General features: G+C 40.3%; 1 protein-coding gene across 3 annotated transcripts in view; it reads right to left on the reverse strand.

Annotated features, from left to right (window-relative positions):
• The window catches only part of LOC110525897 (netrin receptor UNC5D), a 211,000-nt gene that overhangs the window by 108,597 nt on the left and 86,946 nt on the right, over positions 1 to 15,457 (reverse strand). The window lies entirely within an intron of this gene.

The raw sequence follows: 15,457 nt of genomic DNA on the forward strand, positions 1-15,457 counted from the left end.
TGTGGAAGTGTGATGTCAGTGTCCGTGACGTGGCTGGATTTCTTTTTGTAGTCTGATTTCCTGTACACCCTGCCACATACGTCTTGTGTCTGAGCCGTTGAATTGCGACTCCACCTTGTCCCTGTACTGGCATTTCACTTTGTGGAGGGAATAGCTACACTGTTTATATTCAGACATATTCACAGACCTCTTTCCATGGTTGAATGTGGTGGATTGTACTTTCAGTTTTGCGCGAATGCCACCATCCATCCACGGTTGCTCGGTTAGGGTAGGTTTTAATAGTCACAGTGGGTACAACATCTCCAATGCAATTCTTTATAAACGCACTCAGAGTCAGCGTATAGGTCGATGTTGTTCTCTGAGGCTGACCGGAACATATTCCAGACCGCGTGATCAAAACAATCTTGAAGCATGGCTTCCAATTGGTCGGACCTGCGTTGAATGGTTCTCGTCACTGGAACATCCTGTTTGAGTTTTTGCCTATAAGACGGACTGAGCTAGATGGAGTTGTGGTCGGATTTGCCGTAGGGAGGGCGGGGGAGGGCTTTCTATGCATTGCAGAAGTTAGAGTAGCAGTGGTCGAGGGTGTTGCGCATCCACATAGCGCAATCAATATGCTGGAAGAATTTTTGGTAGACTTGTTCTCAAATGTGCTTTGTTAAAATCCCCAGCTACAATAAATGCAGCCTCAGGATGTATGGTTTCCAGTTTGCATATACTCCAGTAAAGTTCCTCGTTGGCAGAGTGCGACTCCATGCAACATATTATGTGACTTGATTTTTACTCGTGAACTTATTTAGCCTTGCCATAAAAAAGGCGTTGAATAGTTATTGACGCAAGACATTTCAGATATTCATTTTTTATTAATTTGTAAAAATGTCTAAAAACACAATTCCACTTTGATATTATGGGGTATTGTGTGTAGGCCAATGACAATTTTTTTTCAATGTAATTCATTTGAAATTCAGTCTAACATAAAATGTGGAAAAAGTCAAGGGGTGTGGATACTTTCTGAAGGCACCGTACTGTAGTTAAGTAAATAAAGTCACAGATGCCAAATCACTTCGGTATCCGAGACCTTGCCGACTATTATAAGGTCCTCTATAGAATCTCGGGTACTTGCTCAGATAGGGAAGAATTTAAATAATTTTGGGAAAAGGTGGGAATGACAGAGCTACTGTACCTGAAACATTGGCTAAAGAATTAGCAGAACCTATAGAAAATTAAGATATTGATGAGGTCATTTCAAATCTTAAGAATAACAAAAGCACTGGATCATATTGTAACGTTAGTACATCTTCAAATGTTTAATCAAATGTATTATCTCCTCTTCTTCTACAAGCATATCACCACTCCCTAGAGACTGGGAATCTTGCCCCCTCCTGGAGGGATGCAACCATTACAGTAATTTACAAAGAGGACCCAACCCAGTGTAGTTCGCATAGGCCTTTTTCTCTTCTCAACCTCAACATTTTAACAGCAATCCTAGCCAGATGGGTGAATAACTTAATTGCCTCTTTCATACACGTGGACTACAGGCTTCATCACAGGCCTCTACTGAGGTGACAATATTCGTAGGCTCCTCAATGTCATAACCCATTCCTGGGCTACTGGAGGGGCGGCAATGATCTTAACTTTAGATGCAGAAAAAGCATTTGATCCCGTGTCCTGGGGATTCCAGTTTGCAACTCTGCAACGCGTTGGGTTCCGGCCTAACTTTTTAAAATGGACTCGGATACTTTAAAATCCACAAGCGTCGATAAGGGTGAATGGTCAAGCGTAGGCAGCCTTCTCCCTATAGTGCGGCTCCAGGCAAGGATGCTCACTCTCGCCAATCTTTTTTTCAATTTGAATTGAGCGCTTAGCACAACTGATTAAAGATAAGAAAATAACAGGAAGTGTGATAGGGGGAGAAAAGCATAAAGTGTCACTGTATGTGGACGATGTATGGCTTTCATCAATACCCGATGTGAAGGAGTATGTCTCACAATTTGGATTCTATTCAGGCTATAAATTTAATGTGGATAAGACTGAGGCGATGGACATAAGTGGGAAGATTCCACTCCAGGTTGAGATACAAAGTGGCCCAGTGAGGGCACTAAGTACCTGGGAATCTTTATTCCGCCATCACTAGAGTTTATATGGGGGAAACTATGATAAGATAATCCATTGCATTAAAAATTACCTGCGAATAGAGACCTCCCCAGATTGTTATATCTGTTTCAAACACTTCCTGTACAAATCTCCAAATCTACATTCAATATGCTTGGCCGCCTGACTTCCAGATTTACAGTGGGGCAAAAAAAGTATTTAGTCAGCCACCAATTGTGCAAGTTCTCCCGCTTAAAAAGATGAGAGAGGCCTGTAATTTTCATCATAGGTACACTTCAACTATGACAGTCAAAATGGAAAAAAAATCCAGAAAATCATATTGTATGATTTTTTATGAATTTATTTGCAAATTATGGTGGAAAATTAGTATTTGGTCAATATCAAAAGTTTCTCAACACTTTGTTATATACCATTTGTTGGCATTGACAGAGGTCAAATGTTTTCTGTAAGTCTTCACAAGGTTTTCACACACTGTTGCTGGTATTTTGGCCCATTCCTCCATGCAGATCTCCTCTAGAGCAGTGATGTTTTGGGGCAGTTGCTGGGCAACACAGACTTTCAACTCCCTCCAAAGATTTTCTATGGGGTTGAGATCTGGAGACTGGCTAGGCCACTCCGGGACCTTGAAATGACCATATGACATTCTCCCAATCTTCTTCTGGATCATCCAAATGCTCTCTAGCAAACTTCAGACGGGCCTGGACATGTACTGGCTTAAGCAGGGGGACACGTCTGGCACTGCAGGATTTGAGTCCCTGGCGGCGTAGTGTGTTACTGATGAGTCCCTGGCGGCGTAGTGTGTTACTGATGGCTTTGTTACTTTGGTCCCAGCTCTCTGCAGGTCATTCACTAGGTCCCCCCGTGTGGTTCTGGGATTTTTGCTCACCGTTCTTGTGATCATTTTGACCCCACGGGGTGAGATCTTGCATGGAGCCCCATATTGAGGGAGATTATCAGTGGTCTTGTATGTCTTCCGTTTCCTAATAATTGCTCCCACAGTTGATTTCTTCAAACCAAGCTGCTTACCTATTGCAGATTCAGTCTTCCCAGCCTGATGCAGGTCTACAATTTTGTTTCTGGTGTCCTTTGACAGCTCTTTGGTCTTGGCCATAGTGGAGTTTGGAGTGTGACTGTTTGAGGTTGTGGACAGGTGTCTTTTATACTGATAACAAGTTCAAACAGGTGCCATTAATACAGGTAACGAGTGGAGGACAGAGGAGCCTCTTAAAGAGGAAGTTACAGGTCTGTGAGAGCCAGAAATCCTGCTTGTTTGTAGGTACTTATTTTCCACCATAATTTGCAAATAAATTCATAAAAAATCCTACAATGTGATTTTCTGGATTTCTTTTCCTCATTTTGTCTGTCATAGTTGAAGTGTACCTATGATGAAAATTACAGGCCTCTCTCATCTTTTTAATTGGGAGAACTTGCACAATTGGTGGCTGACTAAATATTTTTTTGGCCCACTGTATATGGCAAGGGAGACGCCCGAGAGTAAGATATAAAACATTACAGCTTCCTAAATCAGTGGGAGGCTTGGCAATTCCAAATGTAAGGTTTTACTTTTGGGCAGCGCAGTTAAAACCAACGACGTCTTGAGTTATTGACAGTATGAAAACACGCTGGCTAAGCATAGAGAAATCTGCATGCATGTCAACAGGGGATTTCGAGTTTGCCTTTTATGGATATGTCTGTAAATAACTATAGAATTAATGAATGGACTGCGTGAATGAATGAATTACATTTATTTGTATGTCAAATCTGCAGTTGGCAACACATCCCTTATGAGATTAATTGATACAAAAACCAACAATAATTCACTGTGATAATTCAGTAATAATTATTCCAGTGTCCTGTGCAGTGGACAACGCATGAAGAGTGAAACAGAAATCAATACATAATAGTAAATATGGTTATCTAAGCAATGACTAGAACCCCAGAGCAGTAAAAATAAAACAAAATAAATACAGGTAAATAAATAAAGAAAAATTAAACGAAAGGCATTTGAACCCAGTCTGGCACAAGGAGAAGATTCAAGTGTGAGACAAGCGTACACACAATCTATATCTATCTATCTATCTATCTATCTATCTATACACACATATACACTTGCCATTCGCTCTACAGGGCCTGAAATATTTTTATGTTTATATAGGTCACCCTTTTTCTTTTATTCCAGGCTAAAACTCTACAAAAGGAAATACACAAATGGACAAAAAACATTTCAGTTTCTCCTCATGGCTCTGTGCAAGGTGCCTCCCATGAATAAGGGATAGCCAGTGCATTCGGAAAGTATTCAGACCCTTCGACTTTTTTCACATTTTGTTACATTACAACCATATTCTAAAATGGATTAAATTGATGAAGGGAAAAGACAATCTACACAAAATGACAAAGCAAAAACATAGACATTTTAGCAAATGTATTAAAAATAAAAAACTGAAATATCACATTTACCTAAGTATTCAAACCCTTTACTCAAAACTTTGTTGAAGCACTTTTGGCAGCGATTATAGCCTCAAGTCTTTTTGGGAATGACACTACAAGCTTAGCACACCTGTACTTTGGGAGTTTCTCCCCTTCTTCTCCGCAGATCCGTCGCTGCCAAAGCGTCGCTGCACTATCAACTGTGGGATTTTTTTTTATATACAAATAAAATAAAATCTGTTTTCACTTTGTCATTATGCGGTATTGTTTGTAAAGTGATGAAAAACATTTATTTAATACATTTTAGAATAAGCCTGTAACATAACAAAATGTGGAAAAAGTCAAAGTGTCTCAATACTTTCCGAATGCACTGGCTATCCCTTATTCAGGGGAGGCACCTTGAAGTCATTTGAGAAAATTAGAGAGGAGTTCAACCTCCCTAGAACAGACTTCTTTAGGTTTCTACATATTAGGAATTTCCTTAACAAACATAAGCATTCGCGGGAAGGTAATATCTTGTACTTATCCATGGAACCGAATTGCTCCCTCCATGTAAAGAGGAAGTGGGGAGCTGAAATGCAGCAGGAAATACAAGTAGAGACATGGGATGAAATCTGCTCTGAGGCCTACCTAGTTACCTGTTCAAACACCTGGAGGAAATGTTAATGGAACATGATTACAAGATTCTTTAGAACACCACATATAACAGGCAAAATGGTTGTAGTAGTAGCTGTTGGAGGAACAAGTGAGCAACTATGCACATATATTCTGGTCATGTCCAAAGTTGAAACTGTACTGGGACGACGTTTATACAGCTTTACATGAAGTGTACCATGTAGAAATACCACAACACCACCTGGTGGCTCTCCTGGGGGCGATTCCAGAGGGCATAGAGGGAAGAGGTCAGAACTATCTTTTGCAGATTTTGCTCACAGCCTCCATAAAGGGCATTAAAATGAATTACATGTATTACAAGATGGAGCCCAGTAATGACACTATTAATGTCATGAAATAAAGCACCCAAGTATTTAATCATATAGAAAATCTTCATTTAATATAACAGGCTTTTAAAATTCAATATTTATCATTCAGATATCAAAAGATTCAAAAAGAAAAGGTGCTAAATTTTGTCATGTAACGACCCAGTGCCACCATTAAACTCATGGTTGAAGGATGAATTCTAAAGTTTCTCAATTCATATTTTTTGTATGTCAACTGTCAAAAAGGTTTCATCTTTGTAGGGAGTCTTTCATACAGTACGTTTCATATAAACATAGAGCTTTATTTCGCTGTAGAACTTTAGAATCATTGAGCCTGAAGTTGTTGACCTTCATGCCAGTTCAGCTTAATACTGCACGCCACGACAACTGGCAGCGTTGCTATGATGTTCCCGGCCAATAACTAGTTGTTATTGGCCGAGAACTGAAACTGCCTATTAAAGTAGTTTTTGACATAATGGGAAGCAGGAACGGGATTTCTCTAGCATGACAGACAGAGATGTTCTCAGAGACAAAGGTTGCATCCTAAATTGCATCTTCTAGTGACTTCTTTCGCACCGTATAGTACACTACTTTTGACTAGAACCCATAAAAGTAGTGCACTATATCGGGAATAGGATGCCATTTGGGCCACATTCTGAGCTTTAAAAGTCTGGGTTATAATGTGTCTGCTGCCTAGACAGCTCTGCCCACAGGGTTTCTCATCCTGAAGGTTAACATGGTGGTGGAAACATTCAACATCACCTCCTGTACAGTTAGACACAGGCCTCATTTACATCTTCACAAGACCACATCAACTGCTGCATGGCAGATTGTGGAAACAGGTTCAGGCTCACATTCATGTATTTTACAGGTATCCTAAGGTATGTGTCACAGGTATACTAAGCAGAGGAAGCTGGTGGGAGGAGCTATAGAAGGACAAGCTCATAGTAATGGTTGGAATGCAGTGGTGGAAAAAGTACCCAACTGTCATACTTGAGCAAAAGTAAAGATACCTTAATAGAAAATGACTAAAGTAAAAATAAATGTCACCCAGTAAAATACTACTTAAGTAAAAGTCTAAAAGTATATGGTTGTAAATATAGTTAAGTATCATAAGTAAATGTAATTGCTCAAATATACTTAAAAATCAAAAGTAAAAGTATGAATCATTTAAAATTCCTGAAATGAAGCAAACCAGATGACACAGTTGTCTTTTTCTTCTATATTACGGATGGCCAAGGGCACACTCCAACACTCAGACATCATTTACAAAATTAAGCATTTGTTTTTAGTGAGTTTGCCAGAACAGAGGCAGTAAGGATGACTAGGGATGTTATCTTGATAAGTGCGTGAATTGGACCATTTTCTGTCCTGCTAATCATAAAAATTGTAACGAGTACTTTCAGGTATTGTTTTCATTAGGAATATAGTAAAGTAAAAGTTGTCAAAAATATAAATAGTAAAGTAAAGTACAGATAACCCAAGATACCCTTAAGTAGTACTTTAAAGTATTTTTACTTAAGTACTTCACACCACTTGGAATGGAATAATGGAATGTAGTAAAATGTGGTTTCCATGTTTGATACCATTCCATACTAGTCATTACAATGAACCCATCCACCTACAGCTCCTCCCAGCAGCCAGATACTAAGGTATTTGTGTAAACTCCAGAAGACCACATCAACTGCTGGTCTGGCAGATCATGGATATATTGCATAGAGGTCAGGTTAAGGGGTTTACACACAATATATCGGTTCACATCCACATTATATTGACCTTGTCATATACTTCGTTCCATCCACACTATCATCTAGGTATACTAAGGTACAGCTGTGCCATAGGTATCCTTAACCCCACGCTGTTACACTTCCTAGACCTGGCAGAACATTGGATATCAAGGTTCTCCCTAGAGTGCCTACTGTACAGTGCATGCCAGTACATAGAAATAAGTCTCTTACCAATTTCTGCCTCTGCCCCATGTTAAAAGTAGCTACTAATTAGAAATATGAAAGCAAAGCTCATTGCCAAGTTAAAAATATGTTAAAAGTGCACTGAGGGACTGACAGTCTGATCTTCTCCCTCCACTATCCGTTTCGAAACCCGCCTCACTTATCTGCCCTATCTTTGACCATGCTACAGGAAAAGACTTAGAGACAACACTTATTTATTTGTGACAGCACAGCTCTATATGAGCTTAAGTCACATTTTGTGATTATTATTATTATTTTATTTTTTTATGTCCAATGTAGCGGTTTTTATCAAATCATTTCTGGGTACAAATGAAGTACCTAACTGTAATTGTTTTCAATAAAAAACATCAACAATAAACAAAAATAGCTTCTTAGCATAGAGCAAATTCTCAAGCAATACTTTTGCTAGGACTGTTTGGAAGTTGTCTGAGTGGGGAGAGGAAAATGAAAACTAGCTGTTATTGGCCAAGAGGTTTGGAACCCTCTTTCTTAATGTTCTATTAACTAATTTACCACCTGGTGATGTCACCAGGCAGGCCAAAACCTCATCCCACCAAAACAGGCTGAAATTTCAGGCGGTCTTTTCAAATAGCTCTTACACTAAAAGGGCATTATAATTATTTTCACAATTTCACAGTATTATTCCAACCTCATTGTGGAAATATATATAAAAACACAGGAAAATCATATCTATAAGGAAAATCATAGACATAAAACACAGGAAAATCATGTTTTTGACAGCACAGTAGTTTTATGAAACATGGGAGTTATGCTGCTTTTAAAGTTTATAAACTTGTAAACCCACTTAATAGAGAAAAGGAGAAAAGTACTAGCTAAATTCAGGGCAGGAATGTTTTTGAGAGCTGAAGCAACACTTTTGCAGTTTCACAGTTCTATCTTTCCAAAACTAGAAAACAGTATCTACTGTATATACCCAACAGGGAAGCCCCCGTTCTGCTATAGACTGAATCATGACCAATCAGTACTCATCTCTTGGCAGCCAATCATGGCAAGCCAGGATGGATCCTGTCTTTCTGCCTATATATCTCAGTGCCAATATAGCTCAGTGCTCTTCTCCTTGGTTTTAATAGCTTAATTCATATTTCCAGAATAAAGCACATTAAAGTAATTACGGCACAAACAGCCCTACTGTGACGTAAGAACGAGCATCAAACGCCTAGGATCATATAACCAGTCAAATGTTTTACTGACACAAGCCTGCTTTTTGATCTTCAATAGCAAAATATCACAAGCTTTGCTAATTTCTTGAGAGCTTTCTAATTTGGCACACGGTACCCACAGAAGGTGACATACTTCACACCACCCATCGAGTCACAACTGGTGCGGTTGTTCTTCTCTCTCCTCTCTGTCAGAACTCAGAGTCTCTCGGCAGTCAGGTCAACGGTGGAATTAATTACACACTCACAGGTGTACAGATCTCACTGCAAACACAATGAGATCAACATAAACATAAACTAATGCTGGTCAGCATCAAGCTACACACAGTCAGATGAATAAAACACACCATTATCTCTGGCTATCATCTCTCTTTTGTCTCTGCTGCTCCACTTTGCAGAGCAGAGAGTGAATCTGCTGACTGCCTTCGCTGTGCAGCAGCTTGATATTAGAAGCAAAAAGGCATTTGCTTTTCTCCCTGCATGTGATGAAACCCCAATTGCAATTAGGTATTCAACTATCATGTACTCCCTTATGTACTCACTAATGAATACATACAGTTGAGGTCGGAAGTTTACGTACACTTAGGTTGGAGTCATTAAAACTTGTTTTTCAACCACAAATTTCTTGTAAACAAACTATAGTTTGGCAAATCGGTTAGGACATCTACTTTGTCATGCACAAAGTCACTTTTCCAACAATGTTTACAGACAGATTATTTCACTTATAATTCACAGTATCACAATTCCAGTGAGTCAGAAGTTTACATACACTAAGTTGACTGTGCCATTAAACAGCTTGGAAAAATCCTGAAAATGATGTCAATTTGAGTCAATTGGAGGTGTACCTGTGGATGTATTTCAAGGCCTACCTTCAAACTCAGTGCCTCTTTGCTTGAAATCATGGGAAAATCAAAAGAAATCAGCCAAGTCCTCAGAGAAAACATTTGTAGACCTCCACAAGTCTGGTTTAACCTTGGGAGCAATTTCCAAACGCCACATTCATCTGTACAAACAAAAGTACACAAGTATAAACACCATGGGACCACGCAGCCGTCATGCTGCTCAGGAAGGAGACACGTTCTGTCTACTAGAGATTCACATACTATGATGCTTGAGGAAACAGGTACAAAAGTATCTATATCCACTATAAAACGAGTCCCATATCGGCATAACCTGAAAGACCACTCAGCAAGGAAGAAGCCACTGCTCCAAAACTGCCATAAACAAGCCTGACTACGGTTTGCAAATGCACATGGGGACAAAGATCGTACTTTTGGAGAAATCCTCTGGTCCTCTGGTCTGATGAAACAAAAATAGAACTGTTTGGCCATAGTGACCATTGTTATGTTTGGAGGGAAAAGGGGGAGGCTTGCAAGCCGAAGAACACCATTCCAACAGTGAAGCACAGGGTTGGTAGCATCATGTTGCGGGGGTGCTTTGCTGCAGGAGGGACTGATGCACTTCACAAAATAGATGGCATCATGAGGACAGAAAATTATGTGGATATATTGAAGCAACATCTCAAGACATCAGTCAGGAAGTTATAGGTTGGTCGCAAATGGGTCTTCCAAATGGACAATGACCCCAAGCATACTTCCAAAGGTGTGGCAAAATGGCTTAAGGACAAGAAAGTCAAGGTATTGTAGAATTGCCATCACAAAGCCCTGACCTCAATCATATAGAACATTTGTGGGCAGAACTGAAAAATTGTGTGCGATCAAGGAGGCCAACAAACCTGACTCAGTTACAGTTGTCAGGAGGAATGGGCCAAAATTCCCCCCAACTTATTGTGGGAAGCTTGTGGAAGGCTACCTGAAACGTTTGACCCAAGTTAAACAATTTAAAGGCAATGCTACCAAATACTAATTGAGTGTATGTAAACTTCTGACCCACTGGGAATGTGATGAAATAAATATAAACTGAAATAAATCATTCCCTCTACTATTACTATTTCACATTCTTAAAATAAAGTGGTGATCCTAACTGACCTAATAATTTTTACTCTGATTAAATGTCAGGAATTGTGAAAAACTGAGTTTAAATGTATTTGGAAGGTGTATGTAAACTTCCGACTTCAACTGTACATGCATACATACTGTCCATCAGCAATAATTGTAATACAAAATAGGACAGATTAAACTAAACTAGCTTGAAATATTGTACAAATAAAATTATTTATGGAGAAATGCAGAGTAACTTTCCTTGCTATTCATTTCAAAAAGATGTGTCTTTACAACAAAATAGATATCCATGATAGCAGTTACAAAAAATGTGTATTTACAGAAACACTAAGGTTCAATTCTAAAAAAACAAACACTTAATTACCGACTTCAACAATAGGCTCAAGCATTGACAGATTTTTTACATTCATTAAGGATCCCAAAAGATTTATTACAGAGAAAAGGAGCTTCTTCCTATTCATTAAAAAAAGAGCAAACCTCGTTATTCATGATAACACATGTCGCTGATGTTACATGAATTACATTACATCCATCCTTTGTCTGTCAGCGCTTGCTCTGTTCCTGCTACGTTATATGGAAAATTATCCGCAAAGCCTTTACTTCTCTCATATGAATATATAATGTGTCAGACCTCTGATGAATACATGTACATGGTTGTACTGTCCTGAGTTCACTGATTCATAAATATATGTACAAGTTACACACAATATACAGTATGTACTTTTTTCAAAAATGGAATATGTGTTACCAACAGGAACGTTAAGAGAAGGTGCACTTGTTGATAACTGTCACAAAAAAACAGCAACATTGGCTACATTGCAAGAAACTCAATATTAAGGCCAGAAAACACAGTTTCTAAAATGTAGAAAACATTGGCAGGGCATAAAAAAATGATCAAGTCCACCCACAAACCAAGGAAAACATGGCAGAGACAGAATAGGAGATGCAGCGCTCTTTTCACAGGAGTGGGCCTCTGATCCTTGAGCTGAAGGAGCTTTGCTCTCTCCAGACACGCTTCCTGCACACGCAGCATTACAAGTGAACTCAAGCCTGATTGGAAAGGACAGGCTGGCAGACAGAGCCAGCCAAAGGAGAGGAGAAGAGCTCAGGACGCAGTGTACAGTACCTACGCTGGGCTGGCATTCTCCTCGCATCCTGTCAGGGACACCAGTGTGATGGGCTGAGGTTGGACTGTACTGGCAACAGAGACAGGTGCCACACCTCACTTGCAGCAGAAACCCAGATAACATCTGGACATGGAGACTTGGGGTGTTCAGACAGATGAGTGGTTCTGAGGTGCCAACATGGCAGTGAGAAAAGAGAATCCAGAATATGTCCCAGTTGCTCCAGCAGGTTAGCCGAATCCCTGGGAAAGACATCTTTATGTCTTCAGAAAATATCCCTCAACAGAGGAATGGACCTCTCGCTCTCTCCCTAGTGAGGAGTGAGACAGAGAGGCGAGGATGCAGACAGCTAGACTTGACTGCTGAACAGATAACTACAGGGAGAGCAGGTTTTCCCTCTACTACAGAACAGAGGACACGGTCAAAAGGAGGGCTTGACACAGCGCCTTTGAAGACTAATGGCATTATGGTTTCAACCGGGCAGCTGGTTATTCGGGGCGAGGGGGAGCGAGCGAGAAGCAGGAGGAGTGCATTATTAAGTGTAATGAATGTCAGCCAGCGCATCCAAGTTGTCTGACACATCAGGTGCCAATTATATTGGCAGGCCCATTTTCCCCCTCATCCACTCTGTAGCTCTGAGGAGAGTCTTCTTTGGCATACCTGACATCTGCCTCATTAGCTGGGACAGACGGACAGACTGAGCAGGCTGGCCGCTGTGCTCCATGCCCACCCCAGGCCTCCCTGGGCCTTCACAGGGGCGCAGGGAGACTATCCACTTCTTCAAACTCCTCCACTTAGCTCAGCTCTCTTACCTATTATTGATGAGGTGAATGGAGGACGTGGTGGAATATGAATTAGAGACAGACGGACAGAGAAGAGTGACATTTGAGGTAATTATGGTATTTTGTCCAAAATGGCACCCTACCCCCCTAGGTAGTGCATGGGATCAAGTATTGCACAATATAGAGAATAGGGTGCCATTTGGGACGCAATCGTACTGGTACGTGCTGTAGCTGTAGTGGTCCCTTGGTTTGGTATCACAAGCAGGGCAGGTTGTTCATTAGTCAACATCTGTGGTGTTTTCGTATCAGATATTCATAAAATGGTAAATAAAGCATTCACGGGTATCGTCGCCTCAGGTGTTTCGGAGCAAACACCATTGATTTTGTGAAGCTTTTGCAAAATAATGGTCACAGATGTGTCAAGGCATTCATCAGATTGTATCAATGAGTTCAATGGTGTTTTCGTATCGGATAATAAGCTGTTCTCTCTGATAATCATATGCACTGACTGATCTCAAAGGTATTATAAAACGGTTTGCAGCCAAGCCAGGCATTCTTACATTTCATCTCTCCCAGAAAGAAAGTGTCTAGACATTATTCCCCCATGCTTATTGGCTAGCATTTGGTTCAGCGGGGGTTAATAAGCCTGGTCGTGTTTCTACCTGGCCTGCGCAACATCTTGTAGTATTTCTTGTGATCTCCATTGTGCCATGCATATGAACGTGACGAGACTTAGACCTTCTCTGAGCCAGGCGTATAATTATCAGGATCTTTAAAATGGACATATTCAAAGAAATGGCAATATAGAAACAAAGGTAAAACAAATGAAAATGCACAGTTCGCTGTCATTTCAGCTGCTTTATGTTATTGTGTGTTAGCTTGCCTTTAGTTGGCTAGCTAGCAAATGAGAAGTAACATTAGCCTAGCTATCCTCCATTACTATGTTATTGACTTGACAATCAGCTGCTTTTCGCCTATTTATACATTATTTTTCAAATCCTTATTTGCTGAGGTTCTTGTTGCCTATTTCTAAATAATTTTTTAAAAACATTTATTTATTGGTGCTCATCTCTCATCATCATTGAACCTCTGCTAGCTATCTGGCTACATGCCAATTATTTTTTTAGCATAGCAATTTATAATGAATATAACGAAACATACCAAAAACATACCAAAAAAATGTATGACCAGCATGTTTGGATAGCAACTTCGGAACCTCAGAGTTAACAACTGGCTTTTGCCTGGACTAAATTGTCTGGTGGAAGTACGATATAAAACCAATTTACTCATTAAAAGAATGTTTTTAATGAAAACATGAAGTTAATCTTCACATTTTTTTATGTTGGCAACCGTTTCATAAAAGCGGTTTTATATAGTCATTTTTATTTTATAAAATCATTTTCACCAGACAATTTAGTCCAGGCAAAAGCCAGTTGTTAACTCTGAGGTTCTGAAGTTGCTATCCAAACATGCTGGTCATACATTTTTTTAAATCATTTTTATAAAAGAGGTTTTATAAAAGCAGTTGCCAACTGCTTCGCCTTGGGCCTAACAACAGGAAAGATGGCGTTGTACTGGATTGGGCCACTGTTTAACAATCTCTGACCTAATTTAGCTATTTTGTCTTTATTTTGACTTTATTTTCACAAAATGTATCCACTATCATTTCTTACAACCGACAAGAACTTGTAAACATCAGATCGGCAGTTACTTACCTAAATTCTGGCTTCAACTTTGACTCATCTGCCCTTTCTGTAATTCCGACTCAATATTCGTACTGTATTACCCAAAAGGAAATGCCGGCATAACAGAGCCAAAAGAGGGGGGATCCTAGCGAGATTAAGGCAAAGGGAAACCCGGCAAACTCTTCCCTTCATTCTACTAATAAGATAGATGGATGACCTTCGATCGCAGATTTGCTACCAACAGCAATATTCTCTGCTTTTCTGAAAAATGGCACTTACTGAACTGTACAAGGCTATAAACAGGCAGGAAAACCTTTATCCGGAGGCTGCTTTTCTGGTTGACATAGATTTTAAGACACGTGATGTATGGTGGAAGGACGATGTACATCAAGGCGTCTCCTTCGCCACTAGGGGAGATAAAGTCCTAGACCACTGTTATTCTACCCACAAGCAAGCAATCAAGGCCCTTATGATCCATTTGCCGAATGGCGGACAACTCCATACTCCTGCTTCCTGTTTACAAGCAGAAGCTCAAACAGGATGTACCCATGACTTGCTCCGTTGAGAAATGGTCACCAGAATCAAAGATTATGCTACAGGACTGTTTTGCTAGCACTGATCGGAATATGTTTTGAGACTGCGCCGATAACGTCGATGAGCTTACCACCTCAGTCACTGGCTTCACTAGGAAATGCAATTGATGACATTGTCCCCATAGTAAAGGTTCGCTGCGGGATTAACTAAACTAAAGGACAGGGCAACCACATACAGGGCTATCGCAGACTACCCTGAGGCTACAGCTGAGGACAAGAACATGTACAAAAAGTCCCGCTATGATCTCAGCAGTCATCAAAAGTGCAAAAGGACAATATAGGAATAAGGTGGAATCCTATTGCACAGGCTCAAATGCCCACCAAGGGGCAGGGGATACAGTCCATTACGGATTACAAACGAAGACCCAGTCGTGATCTGCCCAACGATGCCTCTCTACCAGACGAACTCAATGCATATTATACACGCCTCTACAATAGCAACATTGTGCCGGGTGTGAGGGCTGCCACTGACCTCAGAGGACTGGGTGATCTTGCACTCCAAAGCTGAAAGGAAAAGTCTTTAATCAGGTCAACACCCACAAGGCCGCATGGCCCGATGATATTCCCAGGTTCATTCTCAGAGCATGCGCAGAACAGCTGACAGGCATATTCACAGTAATTTCCAACCTTTCCTTGTCCCCGTCT

The sequence above is a fragment of the Oncorhynchus mykiss genome, chromosome 6 (genome assembly GCF_013265735.2).
Source record: "Oncorhynchus mykiss isolate Arlee chromosome 6, USDA_OmykA_1.1, whole genome shotgun sequence".
Classification (NCBI taxonomy): domain Eukaryota; kingdom Metazoa; phylum Chordata; class Actinopteri; order Salmoniformes; family Salmonidae; genus Oncorhynchus; species Oncorhynchus mykiss.